This window comes from Salarias fasciatus, unplaced genomic scaffold (assembly GCF_902148845.1).
Source record: "Salarias fasciatus unplaced genomic scaffold, fSalaFa1.1, whole genome shotgun sequence".
Lineage (NCBI taxonomy): Eukaryota > Metazoa > Chordata > Actinopteri > Blenniiformes > Blenniidae > Salarias > Salarias fasciatus.
The window spans coordinates 111,899-136,870 of NW_021941400.1; the positions used below are offsets into that span (position 1 = coordinate 111,899).

At 43.5% G+C, this 24,972-nt stretch overlaps 1 protein-coding gene across 1 annotated transcript in view; it reads right to left on the reverse strand.

The window, feature by feature from the left end:
- LOC115385698 (immunoglobulin kappa light chain-like) overlaps positions 1-24,972 on the reverse strand; it is a 69,380-nt gene that overhangs the window by 24,408 nt on the left and 20,000 nt on the right. The gene's annotated exons all lie outside the window — the stretch shown is intronic.

Below are 24,972 nucleotides of genomic sequence, written 5' to 3' on the forward strand. Positions count from 1 at the left end.
AGGTGAGAGCTGGTTATTTTATCATTTGTTTTGTTACCATTTGTGCTTTTTAGCAGTGTGATTAATGATCATACATTGTTGGACATGTTGGATCAGCGCCGCTGATCTGTGGATTCTGTTTTTGTGTTGCTCCATTACGTTTGATCCACCTATGCGTCGTCATCCCCCCCCCCCAACCCTTTCTAACAGGAAAAGACGTTTTCGCGTGTCTTTGCGTGTAGAGAAGCTAGAGCTAAAGAGCTAAAGCTAGCCAGAGTATTTGTTTTGAAGTGCTGATTGGTTGAAGTATGCGGTAAGTCAAAGTCCACAGGGGGAGAGGCGGGATTTTCAGTGAAACAGAGTATTTTCTCTTCTGGGTTTCAGAATTAGCCCCAGAAATTTTTTTATTTCACACAAAATGACTTTTTCTTAGTGCCATAAATAAACTATTACCATGTTAAAGGTGCTGTAGGCAGGATTCGGCATCTCCACCATCTTGCTTAGGTTTACCTAAGCAAGATGATTTAACCCATCTAAGATGGCTATTTGAAACCCAGCACAGCCAATCCTGTCCTGTTTTCTCTGACATCACGCCCTTACGCAAGTTAAGCTCCTCCCACAAGAAAGTGCGACGAATGCCCCTCGACCAATCACGGTTAGAGCCTCAGGGGCTCTTCTGATTGGTCAAAGATACCTGGAGCTGTCGAGATTCCTTTTCAGCTCAGAACAGAGACAGATGGAAACGCTGCACCCTGGCGGTAGTGCAATTATGCTACACTTCTAAAGGATTATCAGGAGGGGCGACGGAGGTTGGCGGTTCGATCCCCGCTCCCGCAGGCGTAAAACTGGTGTTGTGTCCTTGGGCAAGACACTTCACCCACCTTGCCTAGTATGAAAGTTGTGAGAGTGAATGGTCGGTGGTGGTTGGAGGGGCCGATGGCGCAGATTGGCAGCCTCGCTTCCGTCAGTCTGGCCCAGGGCAGCTGTGGCTACAGTTGTAGCTTGCCACCACCGAGTATGGTGTGAAAGGGTTGATGTGATATTGCAGTGTGAAGCGCTTTGGGCTCTGTCAAGCAGGGTAAAAAGCACTATATAAGTGTAGTCCATTTACCATTTACCATTTTACCATCAATGGATACTCTAACATTTAATCCAAACAAAACACAGAAAAATTAGCATTGACTAGCAAAATCCTGCCTACAGCGCCTTTAATGCCATTTCTAGGGTTTGGACTAGCCAAAAAAGCATGATACAGCCCCTTTAAAATATCTATTTCAAATCAACACATCTAATAACAAATCTGAACAGATTCAAAGCTTGCAAACCATCAGTGTGTGTGTGTGTGTGTGTGTGTGTGTGTGTGTAAGCAAGCAAGAGAGGGAGAGAGAGTGGGTGTGTGTTTCAGCACCAAGTGTTTTTAGGAGGAGAGAGGACGTAGGAGGGAGCAGGAGTCACCTGCTCAAGTCACCAATCGCGGATGGGGGCTGCATGGCTACATATGCACATGTGGGGGACATGGTCAGGCACATGCGTGCTCACGATGGGTGAATTGCGCACTCCTCTAGAAAAACCGTATGAGTGTTAGTAAAGAGAGGGAAAAAAGAGCATCAGCAGTTGAATTCTTCTCTCACACATAGAGACAATACAGGCGAGCCTGTGCTTCCCTGTGGATCTGAGGCTAGAAGGAAAAGCTGATCTTCCCACCACTGGGGGCATCCCTGTTGAGAGATGTTATGATCAGGCAGGTGAGGCTCTCAGGGGTGGCTGATTGGGGAAGAAGAGAGTATTACGCTATGTTTCCACAGGACGCGGTGAACACAACTACATTCGCGCGACAAATAAATTTGCGTCGCACGAGTTTTATCACTAGTGTGTGAATTCATTGGCATGACAAAATTGCTTCGTGCTAGACGCTCGAGTTTTATCGCTGGTACAAATATCCAAAACAAAACACTCACCCACACACAAACACCTGAGGAGTCCTGCAAAGAACATGTGGCTGTGGAGGTAGATGGCTCCTCATCAGACTGCAGGACCATGTCTGTGACTGCTGTGCTCATCTTGGTCAGTGGCTGCTCCAGCCCCAAAATATTTAAGAATTGACCCTGAATTTACAGTTAAGAAACAATATCTATGTTAGATCACACTGACATCCCACATGCATCAGTTACCCAATTAAAATGACCACAATGTACATTTTATTAACATTTGTCAACATCCTATTAGGTAATCATGACACGATGCAAATTATTTAAAAAGCCATCACATGTATGGAGGTAAATGTGTGTCTTTATTTTTCAATATAAAAAAGTTGTTCCAATCACAAAACATGTTTTCAATCAGAAAAAAACTTCACTTCAAAAAAAAAAAAAAAAAAGTTTTCAATCAAAGAAAAAAACTTGTTCAAACCCAAAAAAGAATTGGATACCCCCAAAAAATTGCATATAAACACGTTTTTTCTTTGATAGAATGTTTTTTTTTTTGGTTGAAAATACATTTTTTGATTGAAGTCCTATTTTTGGATTTGAGCCATATTATGGGTAGGACATTTGTTTCTTTATTATTCAATCAAAGATATAACTTCAATTTTAAAAAAATGTTTTCAATCAAAGCAAAAAAAGCAAATGTTCAGAGTGTTTCGACTTTGTTTTGACATTGAAACACCTTTTTTTTGGATCAAAGTGACAAAAGTTTTTAAGCTTCTTTTTTGAAACCTCTTTTTTGAAGCCTCTTTTTTGGAGCCTCTTTTTTGGAGCCTCTTTTTTGAAGCATGTTTTTTTGATTGAATCATTTTGACACAAATGGCACAATTACACACTGGTGTCACGACACATTCGCGAAGTGGGAGACACGGCAGGAGCGCTGCATTAATGCGGCTGGAGATTATTTTGAAGGCGACAGTGATGTTTTATTTTGAAATGTCAGAAATAAAAAGTTGCAATCAAAGTCCGGGAACTTTGCGGTACCCCCTCGTATGTTTGTTTTCAAAAGGAGATCAGATCAGGGGGGTATTGCACAAAAGAAGGATAAATACATCCAGGATAAATGAAAATGCGCGGCTTGAGTAAGCCTAGTCGGTGTTTTCTCGGATTAATCGGTTGCACATTTGCCGAGCCAGGATGAAAAGATGCGGCTTACTCAAGCCAGGTGTGGAGCATCAGGATAAATGCGCGTTCACGGCGTTCTGCAGAAGACCACGAGATCGATCACAGAATGACAGATTGAAAATGGAACAAGGACGAGCATCTTACTTCACGCGGGTTGAGGAGCAGTGTGCGGACTGTACCGCGGCTTTCGGGGGGGCTCTCTTATATGGGGGGGAGTGCCCCAGAGCGAGGACTTTACACAAAACACATCCATTATTCCAGCCTGTACCTCTGCTTTAAGTGACGTTTAAGGCATAGCGCCCCCATGCTTCAATGGTGAGGACAGGTACTGCATGCAGGTCGGCAGCTTTATTAAAGTGAAACAGTGACGCTCAGATCAGACACTAAAATGCCCTCATTCTGCATATGATCCATGATTATGATCATAAAAAAAATAATAATAATAATAATAAAATACAGGAAATACACGAGAGCAACAGCATTTTGCCATTATTTACGATATTTATTTAAGAAAATTTCAACTCTGTGTCCGTGTTATCTATTGTATCAATTGTCCTCATGCTGTGTTCTGTTTCATCTTCATCTTTCATGAAGAGCAAACCTGTCGGCTAGAAAAGAACCTGCAGCAGGTGAAAACCAAATATAAAAATATTCTGCAGTCTGGTAAGTTACTTAAGTGTAGCCCAAAGAGCACTTATCTAATGACGTGATGAATTTTTTGTCTTCTGAGAATGAATTTCTGTCTGATTTTAGCCGTTAGAAAAGTGGAGTCAGAATGATGTGGGACCCTTTCACTCCTAAAGGTGGAGTCCTGAAATAGGACGATTTTCCTATTTTCAGGAGACAGTTAAGACAAAATGATGCTGTCTGTTATATTGTCGTCCATTTCAGTGGTGTGATACATTTATTTTTCCTTTGTTTCTCATTTTACTCATTGTGTAGCTTCAGGGTTGTTTTATTTTATTTCTTATTCTTTATTTTTTACATCAGTGTGGTTTAGTACCAGTTTCATTAAGGGTTTTTTTTCCATTGTCTTTACAATAATTGTTAACCTTTTATTGTAGGACTTGTATTAATAAAGAAAGGATTCTGAAATGTCTGTTGAAAGTTATTTTGGTCTTCATATAATCTGTGCAGCAAAATAATACTAAAGTCAACCAGACCCTGCAAATACAATGACCACAGCTGTAAGATTTGGCTGCAGGATGGTTAAATGATGTAATGTGTGTAAAAATCAAGGAAATGCTGTAAGCCACGCCCATTTCTCACATTGTTGACAGCAGTTTCATCTTTTCCTGGGTAGTTAGCCTGCTGTGGAGCAGGCTAGCTGCAGAGAATAAATCACCATGGTGACTTGTCCGGGATAAACTTGGCCAGCTTTTGTGCAATCGACTTGAGGCTAACCTCGTCCAGGATAACCACAAGATCACCACAGGATAACAACAGTTTGCCGGCTTAATCCCTTATCCTGGTTTTGTGCAATATCCCCCTGATGTGTTGTGTGTTGCGGTGTACCAGAGAGTGTGTGTTTATCTGTCTGTGAGGACAGAACTGACAAGACGTGTCCTCTTTTGGACAGCAGGTCTGACTGGATCTTTAAGGTCACGCCCTCTGTAACGTTTAAATTTAAGATGAAGAAATAAACAGATTTAGCATGAAGTGATTATCCCATTTCTACTGCCCTCCTCCTCTGACCGGAGTTTATAAGTGAAGTTGGCTCGCAGCTGCTGAGGCTGCAAACTAGCTTCACCGCTAACGTAACTTTATTCACAAAGAAACCGCATTTTCAGTAGCATCGCTTAAAAACAAATAAACTCACTAACTTGCTTTTATGAAAATGGTGAGAGCAAACAAGCATGTTGTCAGATATGGAGTCGAAAGTGATGCTCTTCTTTCATGTCACTGCTGGGACCCCGCCATCCGACGCCTCTTCCTCAGTCTGCTCTCCTTAATTTCTTTTCCACTTGGGAAACTGGAAAAAAACGTAGATTTTCATCTGTCCTGCTCCCATTCCATCAACGTGACCGATTGTGGCTGCCTTTCACGCAACAGGATCTTCTCGTTTTGAAGAAATAATGCCGCACTCAGAAACGTGGATCACAGAAAGTAGCTCACAGGCAACCCTCAATCCCTCAATGCAACTGACTTCCCCGCACACACAAGCAGCTAGCTTCCAGCTTCTAGCTTCTTCTGGAGAGATTTGTCATTGGTGTGGACACCTGTCACTCAAATATGCCCGACCAATGGAGAAGCATCCGCCCACTGCAGGACGTTTGTGTCAAAATGATTCAATCAAAAAACATGCTTCAAAAAAGAGGCTCCAAAAAAGAGGTTTCAAAAAAGAAGCTTCAAAACTTTTTTCACTTTGATTGAAAAAAAGGTGTTTCAATGTCAAAACAAAGTCGAAACACTCCGAACATTTTTTTTGTTGCTTTGATTGAAAACATTTTTTTTGATTGAAGTTATATATTTGATTGAATAATAAATAAACAAATAATATGGCTCAAATCCAAAAATAGGACTTCAATCAAAAAATGTATTTTCAACCAAAAAAAAAAAAAATTCTATCAAAGAAAAAACGTGTTTATATGCAATTTTTTGGGGTATCCAATTCTTTTTTGGGTTTGAACAAGTTTTTTCTTTCATTGAAAACGTTTTTTTTTTTTTTTGATTGAAGTGAAGTTTTTTCTGATTGAAAACATGTTTTGTGATTGGAGCAACTTTTTCTTTGATTGAAAAATAAAGACACACATTTACCTCCATACACATGTATCTTACAAAATGCACTGTCAATTTATGTTAGAAGTTATTGATCTTAGCATATGGCGTATAAGAATAAAAAAAGTCCACAGCCAGGATGTCTGTGTGAATTTGCACTTCTTGTTGCATTTGAAACACAAACTATGGTAGCCTCTGGGCGAAATGAGTTGCATGACATGATGCCTCATTTCCAATAGTTGGTAGTAGGGCTGTCGCGGTAAACCGGTATTGACGATAATCGTGGTATTAAAAAATGAAATTTCAATATCGTGTTCAAAATGCGCCTATGATAATATCGTAAAGAGGATCTAGTCCCGCTTGAAACGTGTTGAAGTGTATTTTCAAAATCCGCTCCTGTTCTTCCGCCCTGCTTCGTCTCCCTCCTGCAGCCCCCCACCTCTCCCCCTCCCCTCACATGTAAACACAGCAGAGCAGCGGTAGCAGCACGGCTCCTAGCTAGCTAGCTCCCAGTTAGCGAGCGTCACGAGTGAACTAAACATCCCACATAGCAGAGACACTAACAGGCCACATCTGGCTGGAAGCTGGCACAGGTGGCATTCGGTCGGCACTGGCATACAGCATGTGAACCAAACGTGGCCCAGATGTGGCGGAGGTGGTGCCGTCTTTAAGGTGGCAAACCGAATGTGGGCCAGATGTTGAGTTTAATATGTGGCCCACGTGTCAAAAAAGAGCGGTGGGCCACAGGTGGCATTCAGTTGGTATCACTTTAAGGTGGAAAAAAAGATGTGGGCCAGATGTTAAGTTTAGTATGTGGCCCACATATCAAATTTGAACTGTGGGCCACATGTGGCCCGGGTCTGTTCTTCATGTAAAGATATAGCTCACAATGACAGATATTGTTTGTACCAAATGCAATAAAACTTAAATTTCAGGTGTGAAATACCATTAACTTTAATTGGCCTCTTTTAATGCACAATATTTTTGGCCTATTTCTAGAGGCTGATCAATTTATTTGTGCTCTCATTCATGTCGTTCATTCTGTGAAATCTGACAAAGATTTTAATTTTTTTTAATGTATGTTGACATTTCAATAACATCAGTAGACAAATAAAAATCACAGTTTTTCCTGGAGAAGATTTTGGGCCCATTTACTATCATTAAAACCACTTATTTTCATTCTAGCACATAGCATACATAATATATATAACTTCAAAATTACAGTTTTGTTACTGCTGTAGCCTACTATTTGCTTATAATACATTTTTTGCTATTCAAACTTAAATCCGAAAAAAAGTACAAAAGTCAGGACTATTTTATAAAATGAAGCATTAGCCACAGCATCATTGAAAATCAAGAATACTTAAATCAAAAGCAGAGGGAGTCTCTGGACTCACCTACGCAGTCGTTTTTTTATATGTTGATAATAAAACCATCTAGTGCATGGATAAGATGCTTTTTAAATATTTTTGGAAAAAACCTGTTGTCGTGAATACATATGAGAATGAAGGACTTAACTTCATAGACTTCGATACTCTAAACAAAAAATTTAAGACTAAATGTGTCAAAGTGTTGTGAAAAAATGTGGATTTTTATGTCTAGCCATGCTATCTGGTTGGAGGCCTAAAATTTCCTCTAGAGTGTAACTATAACATTGAAAAAACATCCTGTTCATCTTTCAAACTTCCATAAACAAGTTTTACTTGCTTGGTCCTTATATAAATTTCTTCTTTTAAAATTGTACACCGTTAAAAATAATTCTACCAATTATTCATGATAAATTAAGAATTTTAGTCGGCAGGACTTCAAATTATTGAAACAGTTGTGATAACTCAAGATGTTATGTTTATGTTGTGTTCACTAAAGAAAACTTTCCAAACTTATTAAAATGATTCTAGTGGAATTAGGAATTTGAACCGATGATACTTTTCCTCATTGGACATTTCTGATGACGTCAGCACGTTGAACGTGCATTCAAACACCCGGCGGTTCTGCTGTCCGCCAGTTTCTGCAGCTGTGCGAGACGTGTTCCTTCAGTCTGGCTTCAGTCACGCTCACATATTCAGAAAAGGTAAGTCACCGAGTGATATGAATACTACCCAGATGTTTTTTCTTGCCTTTAAATTGTTAAGTTATTAGAAGGCTAAACGTGAGACTTTTAGCTAACTTTTAGCTATGCTAACTGGATCGTCTCAAGACAACGAGCGGGACACTCTTTGCGTTTTTAAACATGTCAATTCACAACTTGTCCCAGTGAATGACATGAAACCAGTCTGCTCTGTGCAGACTGCACCATGAAAAAGCCAGTTGAATTAAAGCAGACAACGTTTGACGACGTTTGTGGGTGCGGGGGGAGATGGCGTGGCAGACTGTCGGTTTGTGTGCTTGGGGTGTGCACGGAGAGGAGTGCGCGGATGGGGGGGTCACGTGGGGCACGCGGGTGGGGGTGCAGGAGCAGAGTGCGTGCGGGCGGGAGGATTAAATCTGTCAATCTGGTAAATCTGTCAGTACAGATTCCATGCATGTTTCTGACATTAAAAGGCTAATTCAAAAACAAGCATTTTTCAGAATGGTGTTCACTATTTTTATTAAATTAAAGGTCCAAGTCTTCAATTTAGTTGAGGAATATACAGTACAATGCTGCTGCCCTCAGCCCACCTAAAATATTTTTCAGCTTTTAAATACTGCAAATTGTTGAATTTGACACAAAAACTATATTATTAGTGCATTAGTATTAGTGTATGTGCATGCCTCTAGAAAATCAAAACAGTTATGATTGTTGAGTGTGTTGTAACCATTGTCACTATACTAATATGGGATTTTATGTTGTAGGTCATCGTATTTGCTCCACCTGGCTGCGGATGAGATGGACAGGTAAGTTTTGCACTTCTGTCACGGGAAACCCAGAAGAACACTTGAACACTACAGAGCCAGCCATGGTCATGATGGAAGCAGTTTAGCTCTCCTTTGCATTTACAGTGATTGTGTGTTTTTTCAAGTCTCAAGAGTTTCTCCAAACCCATGTGAGACAACATGGATTTAGCAGAAGCAAACCAGTGGACTTTAGAGTTAAATGTCTTTTTTGGAACTTGCAGACAAGTAAAAACTCTAACAGTGCTTTTTTTGTTTTTCTTTTTATCTTTGAGGAGCCGCCCACAGATATGGAGGATGACATGACGAGGGGACTGAACGTGGGAATCCTCAGAATACCAGAAGGGGAGGATCTGACGGACCTGGCTGTGGTGCTGGAGGATCAGATCATCCTGCATGGCATCAAGGACTACTCACTGCTATGCTGTTTGGACTTCTGTATGTGCTCAACATCCACTTTACTCTATACTACCACTGTACACTATACGACATCGAATTGTTCTGTTGTATTCATTTCAGTAAGAGTAACTTCTGCTTTGTCCAGTCCTTCACAAGTTTTCCACTTACCCCAAACTTTATTTCTGCTGCTTCATTACTGTTTTCAACTACATATCTCACTTTTGGGGGCTATTTGTATTCAGTGTGGTATATATGTTGTATAAAACTTTTGTTTTGCTTTTAAAAATGTATAGTATTAAACTTGTTAATTGTATATACTGTTTTAAGATGATGTTGTAATTGTATCAATAAATAAATATTTGAAACTGTCATTGTTGGAGCATTTTGTTTTCTGGGCCAAATACGGCAAGTGAGTGTATTAAAGAAGTGGCCCGGTTACGGTTTAGTTGAGGCTGACATCTGGAACCAGTTCTGAAACTTGTCTGGTCCTACTTTGGGCCAGTTGTGGTCATACAGGTGGTTGACATCTGGGAGAAAAACTAAAACTTACCTCGCCCAACACTGGGCCAGGACAGGGCCACATATGGCTAAATAGGTGGCTGAGACATGGCACAATCATGGGTAATATGTGGCAACCAGAGGTGGCCCTCCCAAGTGCCGTAATTCATTGCGGTATGTGGGCCAAGTGTTAGTGAGAAGTGTGGGCCACTACTGGGCCAGACTAATTTTGCTATGTGGGATGTCGGCGGTGGCCGACAGCGACAGCGAGACGCTCTATCCTAACCCGAAAAAAGTGTGTTTAGCAACACTGACTGCACGCTGAAGCTAGCCGGGTAGCAGTGGGGCCCCATTAGGTAGGTTCCAGACGTGTCACAGTAATGTGTCCGGGGGGTTTCAAGTTGTGTCGCTGATATCCGCCGTCTTCTCCGCCAGCCCCCTTCTAGCAACTAACCACTGAGTACTCGGAAAAGGGCCCCATGCGGGGGATTTTCGACACGTTGTCATTGCAGCGTCTAGTGTAGCGCCTTAAATTTGTCATTGAAATTGACTGATGTTAGCCGTCCCTCTGGGCCCCCTTCAGCTCGGGGCCCCAACCCAGTAGCGGCGCCTCTGGCCAGAGAGAAGCAGCTGCTGCTCATTCCGCCTCGGATTTAAACAAACAAACAAACAAAAATCCTCTGCAGTGTGGTGGTGGGACAGGATTTCACCCCAACAGGGTTTTCACAACCCACCAACCCTACGTAAATGAGGCCTCTGCTGTGGATCCTCTGTTAATCAGTTCATCAGATTTTAATTAGTTGAGTGTAACTACACTTTTGGTATGCAGTTGTACAGTTACTGTTCTCATATCGTTTCAACACCTCATTTGAAAGGTATTCTGAATGTAATTCATCTGGGAAAAGAGAGAAAACAAACAAAATTAAAATTAAAGATGAATCTGAATGTTTGTACCATTATTGGTTAAATTTTTGCTGATATCGTGATAATATCGTTATCGTGATATTTTTTGCCCATGATAATCGTGAAGAGAAAATTTGATATCGTGACAGCCCGAGTTGGTAGTTCAGCAAAACTAAATACCACATACAGTCATCTTCTGTGGCTTAGCAACATATTAGCAAAAGGCCTATAATGTCATTCACATCACTCATATGCATACCTTTATCTTTTGCCCGTTTCTTCATTCTTCTTTTCTTCTTTTTCAAAACTGGGCACCTGATGGCTTCTTTGGTCTTTTACTTTTATCCATGATCAAAACATTACCTTTCCCCAGCACCTTCCTGTCGCGGTTCACCCATAAATCAACTGGAGTCACATGACGTAAACAAATTTACGTACATTTTTTTTCACATAACCCAGTCAGTTACATGTGAACACTAAAAAATGTTGGGTTACTTTGTTGACCCAATCGCTGGGTTATGAAATCGGTAACCCAATTTGGGCTATTATGATGCGTTTGGAGTTATTTATTGCAACTCAGGTGTTGGGTTACAGTCCATCAGACCCAACATAGATTTTTAAACTCAGCACATGGGTTGTTTTGACCATGGGTTGTCAACGGGTCCAAAGAAATTCAAAATAAATACTTTAAACATTGTTTGCAAGTGTGTCATTGCATATTGTATTATTTGCACGACCAAGTATAGACTGAATTTTAAAAAAAATTGAAAATTAGCTGTTTACAAGATATGTATATTACATAAATTTCTCTAAGACTCATCATGGCCGCACGGTGACACAGTGGTTAGTGCTCTTGCTTCACAGCAAGAAGATCCTGGGTTTAAGTATCGGCCGGGACTCGGGGCCTTTCTGTGTGAAGTTTGCGTGTTCTCCATATGTGTGCTTGGGTTCCCTCCAGGTACTCCAGTTTCCTCCCCCTGACCAAAAACATGCATGTCAGGTTAATTGGTCACCCTAAACAACCACTCACACTCCCATTCACACCTAGGGGCGACCCTAGGTGTGAATGGGAGTGTGAGTGGTTGTCTATATGTGTCAGACTTATGACCTGTCTGAGGTGTACCCCATCCTCATCTGCAGCAGCTGGAATTGGCACCTGCAACATGCAACCCTGAAAAGGAGAAGCAACATAGAAAATGGATGGATGAATCAACACTTTTTTTGATTGTGTAGTTGAATTAACACAGAATTGTAGTTAATTGTAGGAAAAGCCCTCTGCTGGTTCAAATCCTATTTATCTAATAGGTACCAATTTGTTCATGTTAACCAACAGTCCTCATCGTGCTCCCAGGTCAGTTATGGGGTTCCTCAAGGGTCCGTGCTCAGGCCAATTTTATTTCTGTTGTATATGCTTCCTTTAGGGAACATAATTAGAAGTCACGATATCAATTTTCATTGCTATGCAGATGACACACAATTGTATTTATCTATGAAACCTGATCAAACTAATCAAATAGACAGACTCAGTGACTGTATCAGAGAAATTAAAACCTGGATGACTACGAACTATCTCCGTCTTAATCCTGGCAAAACAGAGGTCATTATACTAGGCCCCCATAAACTGAGAGAGTGTCTATCTGAACAGATTATCACCTTAGACAACGTCAGTGTATCCTCCTCCTCTACTGTCAGGAACCTCGGGGTCTTATTTGATCAGGATATCTCCTTTAAAGCACACATCAACCTGGCTTGTAAAACAGCATATTTCCACTTGCGCAACATAGCTAAAATAAGAAACATTCTACCTAGAAGCGATGCAGAAAAACTCATCCATGCATTTGTTTCTACTAGACTGGACTACTGCAACTCCCTTCTTGCAGCCTGCCCAAAAAGTGCATTAAAAAACTTTCAGTTGGTTCAAAATGCGGCCGCCAGATTATTAGCCGGAACTAGAAGAGGCGAACACATTACTCCCATTCTAAAATCTCTTCACTGGCTTCCTGTTGAGTTTAGAGTTAGATTTAAAATCCTTCTCCTCACTTACAAAATCCTAGATGGGATGGCTCCGACCTATCTCCAAGATGCTTTAACGCCTTATCAACCAAACAGAGCACTTCGCTCTCAAAATGCAGGGTTACTGGTGACTCCTGGAGTCTCTAAATGGACATTAGGCGGAAGAGCCTTTAGCTATCAGGCACCATTTTTATGGAACCAGCTTCCAAGTGGTGTCAAAGAGGCAGACACAGTCTCCACATTTAAGGTTAGGCTCAAGACGTTTCTCTTCGATGCAGCCTATGATCAGGTCAGCTAGGGACTCTAAACCATCATTATTAAAAGCTGCCCTAGGAGCTAGAATGCTGTGGGAAGTACGGTGCACTGAGCCCTATCCTCTAATGTCTGAATGCTATACCCTTTAGTCCGTTCATTTCTTTTTACCTGTTGTCCCCACCTTCTAGGGGGAGTCTTCTCCAGTTTCAGTTGCTGACTCCATTATTAAGAGGGCCTACGAACAAGCTCCGGCTGGACCGGGAGGACACTCCTGTCGGTGCTGTGCCCGCGGACTGGCATCGGTTCTGCTTCAGGGATTCGTAGTTTTTGTGCTGGACCGTCCAACGGACTGTACTCAACATAGTCCTAAGCTTTACTTCTTATTGTCTCATGCTAGCTATTGTCAAAGCTGTTCATCCCTGGGAGTTGGATCCCTCTGTACTGTGGTTATCCCCAAGATTTCTTCTTTTCCCACTGGGTTTTTGGAGTTTTTTCTTGCCGGATGTGAGGGTCTAAGGTGGTGGTTGCTTCGTTTTGTCTCGTTACTGTGAATTTGACATATTAACACTATGCTTATTCACTGTTTTTATTTTTACCAACTAATGTAACATCTTGAAGCCCTCTGGGGCAACTGTTGTTGTGATACTGGGCTATACAAAAATGAATTGATTGATTAATTTTACCCAGAATTTGGGCACATTCAACCAGCGTTTATGGTAAAATGGCTGAAATTAAATTGATGCAACATTTGGGTTTAATATGAGAACAATACTCAACCCAATCATATGGTAGAATCGACCCAGGGCTGAAATTTATTTGACCCAATGATTGGATTAAATCTGTGAACCCATCTGTTGGGTTAAAAAGACCAACCCATTTTGTTGGGTAAAAATAACTACTGTTGGGCTGGTCCAATATTGATTAACCTTTGGGTTAAAAAATAAACCAATTTGGGTTGTTTTTTACCATTCATTTTTTAGGGACGCTAACGGAGCGAGTCTCTTTAAGTTGATCTCGTGGAACGATCTGAGTTGATTTACCCTTGAGAGGGTGGTGGACAGTTGCTTTGATTGAATAGTTCCATTTTTCTTTTGTTTTTAAGCGCTGTTGGACTCTAAGTTCTGACCTCTGAAAGCAATAATTTGTATGGTGTGTTTATATTTTTTCTTTAAATACATTGCTTGATTATTTTCTGAGAAAAACCAAAATCAGTTGTCTGGGTCCAGTTATTTCATTTTATAGGGAATTATTATATAATTTAATTAAAGTGAACCCGACCACCCCAGCTAATAATCACAGCAGGGGTGTTACATAAAGTGGGGGCTCGTCCGGGATATTATACATATTATCATTTAAGGACATTTTTGTCATTTTTGACCGAGACAACTGATTGTTAGGGGAGGTTTTGGTATTTTGATATTGAGGCAAGGTTGCAGTTGATAAAGGACTTTCATAGTACATAGTATTTTTTGGAGTAAAGGAAAAAATGGCAAGTTTACAACACTGGTGCAAAGGAGAAGGCATTGATCCTTTATATGCTTTATTGGTTAAAGATGTACCTGAAGACACAGAGATGGGTTTCATTGAAGAAACTTTGCAGTCCATCAAAGCTCTCGGGCGTGTTAGAGTGAGAGGAAGGATGTATGATCCTCAGTGGAAGGCGCTCACTGTGTTGTGTGAATGCAGAGAGAGAGTTAATACAAAGGCCATCCCTTTGGATGTGTTACCTGAAGGTGGTGTTTCGCCATGGAGAATTTTTGGTTCTTCTAGTGAAGAAGGTGAAGCTAGTGACGAGCAGTCACCAAGCCCTGCGTATAATCTCCAGGCGTCCACGCCTGAAGCGATAATTCGTGCAGTGGGAGAAGTTATTCAGAAAACTTCCAAGTTTACCGGTGAGAGTAACTTCAGGAGGTTGCGTACTTTTTCTGGTGTCATCCCCACACCTCCTGGGGAAGAGCAGTTGGAGAATTGGGTTGAGCAGGCGAGACTCATGGTTGATGAGTGTGAGCGTCCAGATAAAGAGAAGCGAATGAAAATAATGGAAAGTGTTAAGGGTCCGGCACTCCAGATCCTTCAAGCCATCCGTTTCAATAACCCAGATGCAACTCCTACTGACTACATTGATGTGATTGAAAATACTTTTGGGACATCAGAGACCGGTGAAGAGCTTTATTTTACCTTCAGAACGTTGTGTCAGCAGCCAAATGAGAAGCTCTCCGCATTCTTGAGAAGAATGGAGGGAGTTCTCAACAAAGTAGTACAAAAGGGAGGTTTGCCATCAACTTCAGCGGACACAGCTCGACTTGACCAACTTATTAAAGGAGCCACCAGATCTGACATGATGCTCTTAAATCTCAGGCTGAGAGAACGTAGAGGTCAACCACCCACCTTTCTGCAGTTGTTAAATGAGATCCGTGGTGAGGAGGAGTACGAGGCCTCCCGCCGCAAACTCAGCCCAAGCAAATCAGTTCATGTTAAGACTGTTTCAATTCCAAAAGAGACGGAACTGACCGACCTCAAAGCTGAGATTCAGGAGTTGAGAGCGCAGGTAGCAGAACTCACAACTTTTTCTACCACCCAGAATGTTCCCTCATTTATGTCCAAAACCAAAGCTACAGTTGAGGCACAGGCCTCTGGAGAAGAGAAAGACATGCAATCACTAAAGAAAGAGGTTAAAATGTTGAGAAACAAAATGTCGGCCATGGCAGTCAGACCTGCTGTGTCACAAGAAGCTCAAGCTAGCCAAGACTCGACTCCCTCACACGGTGAACAGAGGGGCTCCTGGCATCGTGGTTCGAGTGACTTTTTCTGTTACCGTTGTGGGGAGGATGGTCATATTGCCACTAAATGCAGTGCCCCAGAAAACCACCAAAAAGTTATACAGAAATTATTGCGTGTGCAACGGCAGTTGAGAACAAATCAGAGAGGAAAAGGTTCTTCTGCAGCTCCAGGAGACACCCACAATGTTAATGTCAGGCGAAGTGAGGCTGAGATCTGTAACAGTCACATTCCAGTGGGACTAATTGGGCCATCTTCAACCGCGTGTGTGAAAGTGGAGGGTAAACCCTGTACTGCTCTGCTTGACAGTGGCTCAAGAGTGACTATTATCTTTGACAGCTGGTATTCCAAAAACCTGTCCCATGTGCCTTTACATCCCGTCAGTGGTTTAAACATTTGGGGTCTTAGTGATTCCGAGAATAGTTACCCCTACCGAGGTTATGTCCAAGTTGAGTTGGAGTTCCCAAAAAAGACAGCTGGAAAAATCAAGTCAGTTCCCGTGCTTGCCTTGGTTTGTCCTGATCCTCGGTGTTCGGATAACATTCCTGTCCTGGTTGGCACCAATGTTGATCAAGTCCGCTATTTCATCTCTGCCAAACAAGGTGACAAGGCAGAAAAATTCTTAACAGCCAAAACATTGGTCACTGAGCAGAAACCTCGATACTTACCTGGGTCTAAATCGCAAACAATTTCAGAAGCCAGCCCAGTAGCTGAGGTTAAGTGGTCTGGGCCAGGTCCCCTTGTAATTCCCGCTGGAGGTGAGCAGATAGCAGTGTGCCAAGTGAAAGAGAGATGTAAATTAGAAGATAGCATTGTCATCATTGAACGTGCTTCTTCACCGGCTTTACCTCCAAGCGTGCTTGTGCAACCAACTGTGCTTTTTTCTAAACTGATTGACAAAAACAGGTTTTTAGTCCTGTTGAGGAATGAATCATTGAAGACCACTTCTATTCCCATAGGCACTGTGCTCGCACATATGCATGTGGTCGATGTGGTTACTGAGGTGCCTGGATCAAAGACAGAAATGGTTCCGAAGATTGATCCCTCACTGTTTGACTTTGGGGATTCACCCATTCCAGCTAAATGGGAGGAACAGTTGAGGAAAAAACTCTCTGAGAGATCTAAGGTATTCTCCACCGAGGAGTGGGATGTGGGGTTAGCAAAGGGAGTAGAACACCAGATTCGCCTACATGACACAACCCCATTTAGAGAACGATCTCGTCGTGTAACACCTGCTGATTTAGATGACCTGCGATGCCATCTTCAAGGGCTTGTGGCAGCAGGAATTATCAAAGAATCAAGAAGTCCATATGCTTCCCCTATCGTTCTGGCGCGAAAGAAAAATGGGAAGCTGCGCATGTGTATAGACTACCGAACACTGAATCGTAGAACAGTTCCTGATCAGTACACAGTACCCCGGATTGATGATGCATTGGATTGTTTGACTGGAAGCAAATGGTTTTCAGTAATGGACCTCCGCAGTGGCTATTATCAGATCCCAATGGCAGAGGAGGACAAGGAGAAAACTGCTTTCATTTGTCCTCTGGGATTTTACCAGTTTGAGAGGATGCCACAGGGGATCACAGGAGCCCCAGCAACTTTCCAGAGGCTCATGGAGAAGGCAGTTGGGGATATGCACATGCTTGAAGTCATTGTGTACTTGGATGACCTGATCGTGTTCGGTAAAAGTTTAGAAGAACACGAGGAGAGACTTTTCAAAGTGTTGGACAGACTGGAAGAAGCTGGGCTGAAGTTGTCTATTGATAAGTGTCAGTTCTGCCAATCCCAAGTATCCTATGTCGGCCATATTGTTTCAGAGCATGGCATTGCCACTGATCCAACCAAAGTTGAAGCTGTAGCCCAATGGAAACAACCAGTTGACTTACCATCGCTGCAGTCTTTCTTGGGGTTTTGTGGCTACTATCGCCGTTTCATTAAGAACTATTCCATCATTGTCCGACCTTTGACTGAACTCTGTAGAGGTTATCCCCCAACCCAAAAGAAAAGAAAGGGCACCAAGGCATCAGATAAGACTTATTTCCAAGTGAGTGAGCCATTTGGGGATCGGTGGGATCAGTCGTGTACAGAGGCTTTCCAGAAAATCATTCATTGTCTGACCCATGCCCCGGCTCTGGCCTTTGCAGACCCTTCAAAGCCCTATGTGTTACACATAGATGCCAGTGTTAGGGGCTTGGGAGCAGTCCTCAACCAAGAATATCCAGAGGGGCTCAGGCCCGTAGCATTTGCTAGCCGAAAGCTCAGTAACTCTGAAAAGAACTATCCAGTGCATCAACTGGAATTTCTGGCACTTAAATGGGCTGTGGTTGATAAATTTCATGATTACTTGTATGGTGCACGTTTCACTGTGAGGACTGACAACAACCCCCTAACATATATCCTCACAACGGCTAAACTCAATGCCACTGGTCATCGGTGGCTTGCAGCACTGTCAACCTACAGTTTCACCCTCCAGTACAGACCTGGACACAGCAACACTGATGCAGACCTATTGTCTCGCAACCCGCTTACCAGTGATGGTGAGTGGCAGAGTATTTCACCTGACAAGATTGGAGAGCTTTGTAAACAGGTTGGGTCTGATGAGTCAGCCGGAGGGGTCAACTGTGCAGAATCATTGGGTGTGAGGCCTGATGCAGTCCCAGAGTGTTATGCATTTCCCACGAGGTTGGAGCTTGGTTGTCTGACACAGATAAGCAAACCCGAACTCATCAGAACCCAAAATCTTGACCCTGTAATTTCTCCTGTAAAGAAAGCAATCGCAGACGGTCACTCATTTCATACTAAGAGTCAGGATCCTCTAGTTACTCTGCTGCAGAAAGAGGGTAGTCGGTTAGTGGTGGTGGATGATCTGCTCTATAGATTGACGGAGAGACCAGTTGGTACACAAGTACGTCAGCTTGTTCTTCCCAGACAGCATGTCTTGACTGTTATCAGATCCCTCCATGATGATTCAGGGCATTTGGGTATAGAAAAGACACTTGATCTTGTCAGAGGCAGATTTTACTGGCCCAAAATGGGACTTGAGGTGACAGAGTATGTAAAAAACTGTGGGAGATGCATTGCACGTAAAACACTCCCACAAAGAGCCGCCCCTCTAAATCAGATAACCAGCAAAGGTCCTATGGATCTCGTGTGTATTGATTTTCTGTCGTTGGAACCTGATTCCCAAGGTTTTGCAAATGTCCTCATTGTAACAGATCATTTCACCAGATATGCTCAAGCTTTTCCTGCCAGAAATCAGAAAGCTTACACTGTAGCCAAGATACTTGCCGAGAGGTATTTCGTGCATTATGGTCTGCCAGCCAGGATACACTCTGATCAAGGGCGGGATTTTGAAAGTAAACTGATTCGAGATCTCCTGCAGATGCTGGGTATCCGCAAATCCAGAACGACACCCTATCATCCTCAGGGTGATCCTCAACCTGAGAGATTTAACAGAACCCTTCTATCCATGCTTGGCACGCTGGAGCCTAGTCAAAAGCAGAAATGGAGTCAGAACATCAGCCAGCTCGTGCATGCTTACAACTGCACCCGTAATGAAGCGACCGGGTACTCACCTTACCTGCTCATGTTCGGTAGAGAGGCACGCTTACCTGTAGACATCTGTTTTGGTGTATCTGCTGAGAGTGGAAACCGTGGCACATACCAGGAGTATGTAAGAAACCTGAAGGCAAGTCTGCACAGAGCTTACCAACTAGCTACGGAAGCAGCCAACAAGAGTCATGACCGGAATAAGAAAGCACATGACAAACTGGTGAAAGAACAAGTTTTGGACGAAGGAGACAGAGTATTGCTGAGAAACTATGGTGTCACCGGAAAGCACAAACTGAAAGACAAATGGAGGTCGATACCATATGTTGTTGTGGGAAAGATGCCTAACCTTCCGGTCTACCAAGTAAAACCTGAAAGAGGGACAGGAAGAGTGAAGACGGTGCACCGTAATCATTTATTACCTATTGGCTACCTGGTGAGATTCTCTACAGAGGCAGATGAGCCAGAACCGCCATCTCGTCCAGTAACCAGACTGCAACAGAAGGTGCAAAGACAAACGCAGGCTTCGCAGGAGATGGATCTACCCTCATCGGAGTCTGATTATGGGGATGGGGATCCACCAAGACCATTGGTGGTGGAGTGGAGAGATTTATTGTTGCAGCCTGAGTTGCGCACTGGACAGAGGCAGGTTATCCCTGGGGTGCGAGTCCCTTCGCCAGTCAGAGAACCAGCTACAACTGAGACCCCAGCTATTGATCTCCCTGCCACCTTTGAGCTGAATAGAGGCAGTGAGGCAGGAGGGACAGATCTACAACAGATACCTGCAGCGGTTGAGGGGGAAAGTAAACGGCCTCAGAGAAGTAGGAAACCAGTGATTAAACTCAGTTATGATAAGCTGGGACAACCGTCTGATCAGCCTGTGACTGCTGTTGCTCACGGGTTGTTTGTCAGGAGTAGTGCCAGCAAACACTCCAGATACCACCCCTGTAAAACCGTTTGGTGTCACCCCTTCGCATTATGTCCAGACTGTGTCAAGCTGAGCCTTTGTAAGTAGTGAATATGGGCTCATGGTGTAGCTTGATGGGGACATCACAATGTTTAGAAGGGGGAGGGTGTAGCCCGTTGGAAAATAAGGGATTATATGAAGATCATAGAAGTTTAAAATTGATCTATGTTGTGTTCTATGTTTTAATGTCTATGCTTGCGTTTTTTTTCAAATCCGTCATTTTCATTGGATGGAAGGTGTGTCTGTCATAGTCAGTTGATGTAATTGGCTATATGTATGTGAAGAAAGGAGGGGGCGGGAAAAAAAAAAAAGAAAAGACTGCGCACCGGAGGAGCGGGAGAGCGGCAGGAGAGACGTGAGGGGTCCAATTAACGGCAAACGGAGATCTAGAGAGAGATCCACGGCGCAAGGAGGTCTGTTGCAGACAGATCGTTGCCAGCCCACCGTGAGTGAGCAACCAGAGTTGGTGGCTGGTGGGCTGGTGATTGCTCGTGAGCAGCCGGGAGCACGGACTCGGGAAGCACGCCTGAGGACTGCGCCTGAACGCCTCTCACTCGGCCAGCCTGGACTGGGTCTTTTCCAGAAGATCGCCCTCCGCCACCTGTGGGATTTACCTGCGGTTTTCCCTGGACCTCAACATCGCCACGAGGCAGACGCACGCCAGAGGACTGCGCCTGAACGCCTCACACTCTGCCAGCTGTGGACTCAGACTCCTCCAGGAGGTCGCCCTCCGCCACCTGTGGGGATTTACCTGCGTTTCCCTTTGGACTTCTGCATCATCTGCATCATCCAGTGGTGAGATTGAACCGTCTCATGTGCGGATGAGCGCCCTAAACTTGTACAGAAGAAGAACAGGCCTGCAACCTTTTTTGTTTTGTGTGAGTGTGTGTGTGGTGGGCCCACGTGCTAAAGACCTGGACGCTAACGGAGCGAGTCTCTTTAAGTTGATCTCGTGGAACGATCTGAGTTGATTTACCCTTGAGAGGGTGGTGGACAGTTGCTTTGATTGAATAGTTCCATTTTTCTTTTGTTTTTAAGCGCTGTTGGACTCTAAGTTCTGACCTCTGAAAGCAATAATTTGTATGGTGTGTTTATATTTTTTCTTTAAATACATTGCTTGATTATTTTCTGAGAAAAACCAAAATCAGTTGTCTGGGTCCAGTTATTTCATTTTATAGGGAATTATTATATAATTTAATTAAAGTGAACCCGACCACCCCAGCTAATAATCACAGCAGGGGTGTTACATAATAATAATAATAATAATAATAATAATAATAATAATAATAATAATAATAATGACTTTTATTTATCATGCACTTTACATTTGTAAAACAAATCCCAAAGTGCTACAGTGGAGTTTAAAAACAATAACAATTAAAAGTAGCAAATACAGGCTAAATCAATAAAAGTAGTTGTGAAAGATAAAAGACTGATACTTTACACCACATAAAATACAATAGGATACAGAGTAAAATCATTCAAAAGCTTTCTTAAAGAAAAACGTTTTCAGGCAAAATTTAAATGAGTCCACCGACTGTGCTGCTCTCAGGTGGGCAGGCAGGGCATTCCACAGTCGGGGTGCTGCAGCCTGAAAAACCCTGTCCCCCATAGAGCACAGCTTGGTTTTGGGGATCTTCAGCAGATTGATGTCGGCGGAGCGGAGGCGTCTGCTCGGGTCATGTGGGGAGAGAAGTTCTTTTAGGTACACTGGTGCACTACTGTGGACACACTGATGGGTCAGGAGGCAGCTTTTGTATTCCAACCTGAACCTTACCGGGAGCCAGTTAAGATTATGGAGAATGGGGGTGATATGGAGTCTTTTTAGCACCCTCATCAGGATCCTGGCAGCAGAGTTCTGAATCGACTGAAGCCGTTGTAGGCTTCTTCCAGAGATCCCGATGAGGAGTGCATTGCACTAGTCCAGCCTGGAGGAGACAAAAGCATGGACCAGCTTCTCAGCAATGGGGAGGGAGAGGAAGGGGCGTAGTTTGGAGATGTTCCGGAGGTGAAAAATTGAAGTCTTACAGCTGTGTTGGATATGGAGGTCAAAGGAGAAGGTGGGGTCAAAACGGACACCCAGGTTGGTAACGGAAGTTGTTGGGTTGATTTTGTGGCCGGCAAATGATAGGACTGTGAAAGGGGAGGACTTAAGTTGGTGTGGGGTTCCAATTAATAGAAATTCAGTTTTGGAGCTGTTGAGCTGGAGAAAATTGTCATTCATCCATGCTTTAGTATCCTCCAGGCAGGCAGTGAGTGATTGGATAGAGAGGGAGGAGGTCTGGTCTAGCCTGACATAGAGCTGAGTATCATCAGCATAGCAATGGTAGGAGACTCCATGCTTGCTGATGATGTGGCCCAAAGGGAGCATGTAGATGGAGAACAGGCTGGGCCCCAGCACTGACCCCTGGGGAACCCCACAGGTGACAGCGTGGGACCTCGACCTGGCTTCCCCAAGGGCCACATACTCAGCCCTACCAGTCAGGTAGGACCGGAACCACTGGAGCACTGTATCTGAAAGACCAATGAAATGCTGGAGTCTATGGAGGAGGATGGAATGGTCAACAGTGTCGAAGGTGGCTGAGAGGTACAGGAGTAACAGGAGTGATGGAGAGCCCTGGTCAGAGGCCACCAGCAAATCATTGGTGACCCTGACCAGAGCTGTCTCAGTGCTGTGAGCTGAACGGAAACTGGATTGGAATTTGTCGTACAGATGGGAGGACTGGAGGTGTGCGTGAATTTGTGTGGAGACTACCTTTTCAATGATTTTTGACAGGAAGGGAAGATTGGAAATGGGCCGGTAATTAGATGTTTTTTCAGGGTCAAGGGTTTTTTTAGAAGAGGTTTAATTATTGCAGTTTTTTAATGATTGTGGCAGGTGACCGTATTGCAGGGAGTGATTGATGATAGTTGTGATTAGGGGGCTCAGTGTGGAAACATGGGATTTGATCAGGAATGAGGGAAGTGGATCCAGGTGACAGGTGGAGGGCTTCATCTTGCGGATGAGGTCCTCCACCTGTCTGTCTGTAACAGGGAAAAAATGGGAAAATTTGGAAGCTGGGGTGGCAGGTGTGGAGTTAGGAGAACTAGAGGGCAGGAGAGCGGAACGAATGTTATCAATCTTGGATATGAAAGCATCCAAAATACATCACATTGTTCATTATTGTTTGTTTTTTGTGTAATTGGTTGTGGTGTGAGAAGTTTGTTTACAGTTTTAAACAGTTGTTTTGAATTTCCTGGGTTATTGTTAATGATGTTTGAGTAGTATTCAGAACGGGCTAGACTGAGGGCTTTGGAATAGGATTTTTGGTGTTGTCTGTAAGTTTGTTTACGAACTGTTAAACCTGAGGCTAAAAACCGCCTCTCGAGGACCCTCCCAGCCGCCTTCTGTCTACGCAGTGCACCAGTGTACCATGGAGCAGATTTTGTGAAAGTCACAGTCCGAGTCTTCAGTGGGGCATGGGTGTCAAGGATCTGCTGTAGTCCAGTGTTGTCCACAAGGGCGTCTGGGGAGGAGTGATGGGCAGTCTGGGTGAGGTTATGGAAGTCACGGGTCAGGTGGTCTTGGTCGATGTCTTTTATTTTGCGAAACTTGATTTGTCATTTGTCCTTATGGTTTGATGCATGCAGGGGGAGGTCAAGTGAAATGGCATTGTGGGTGAGCGCCAGTGCGAGCAGGTGTCCACACGCTGGGGATGGAGCCCTCTGTCCACGGTCCGGAGTAGCTATATCTCCACACGGCTCCTCTATGGAGGCATCGGGGCCGGCCGAAAGTTCCCGGAAGTTCCACGGTTGCTGCGTGGGCACCGAACTCCCGAAATGGACCCGGCAGATGACGGAACATGGTGGACGGTGGGGTTAGCTTCGCGCTGCTACTGCCTCCTGGGAACCATGGGCCAGGCACCCAGAGATTGAAAACTGCAGCAGACAACAGCAGCACGTTTAGCACCAGAGGTGTGATGGATAAGCGCCGAGAAGGGAGACCCATGGAGACGAGGTAAGCCCGAAACAGATGGTGTTGCCAGAGAGACCGTGTGCTTGTCCCAGAGGTGGGTCAACGGTGGGCCAGACTCAGCAGGCTCCAGGAGGGGGCTCAGGCTAGCAGGTCTCAGGTGTAGAGCAGGCTCCAGCCTGGGTGTGGGTCTGTATTAATTATGAAATACAATTAATTTTGAGGCAGTATGTGTTGGCATCAATCTGCCCCCCAACCCCCTCCCCCTCCCAGCGCCACTGCGCACCACCGCCCCCCTTGCCAACCTCTGCAGCCGCTCGTTGACCCCCCCTTCCCCACTCCCCCGCCTCTTCAGACAGCCCGAACGGACACACAAGCTGTATGGCGTGACAAATGAGGTCGCCCCAGCGCTCACGCTACTGGAACACTGCAAAAAGTCAGCTTTGAAAAACAAGAAAAAAATATACAAAAATTGGGGTAATATTACTTAAAATAAGCAAAATTATCTGCCAATGGAACAAGAAAATTAGACTTGTCAAGATTCTAAAAAACAAGTAAATATATCTAACCCTAGTGAACTGGAGATATCTTAAAATTTGTGAATTTCACTCATAACAAGTACAGCTTTGTTGATACAGACAAAATATATGATACTTTTTTTCTTAATATATTGGAAACTTTTCTTAAATCAAGTAAATGCTAGTGCCACCACCTTGACATAATGCTATACACCAGGCATTACAATTCTTGAAACCAGCAATGTTGTACTAAAAACTATTTCTTGATAGAAAGATAACATTTTAGAATATTTTTCTCAATATGAAGAATCATTTTCTTAAAATTCTTGAAATGAGCAAAAAGCTGTGGAAATTATAAATATGAATGCTTAATAATCAGTGATCCTGACAGGAAATGTCATTTGCCTAAATGAAGACATGAATCTAATTTCTTTTCCCCTCTTTATTATATTCATGGTGCACATG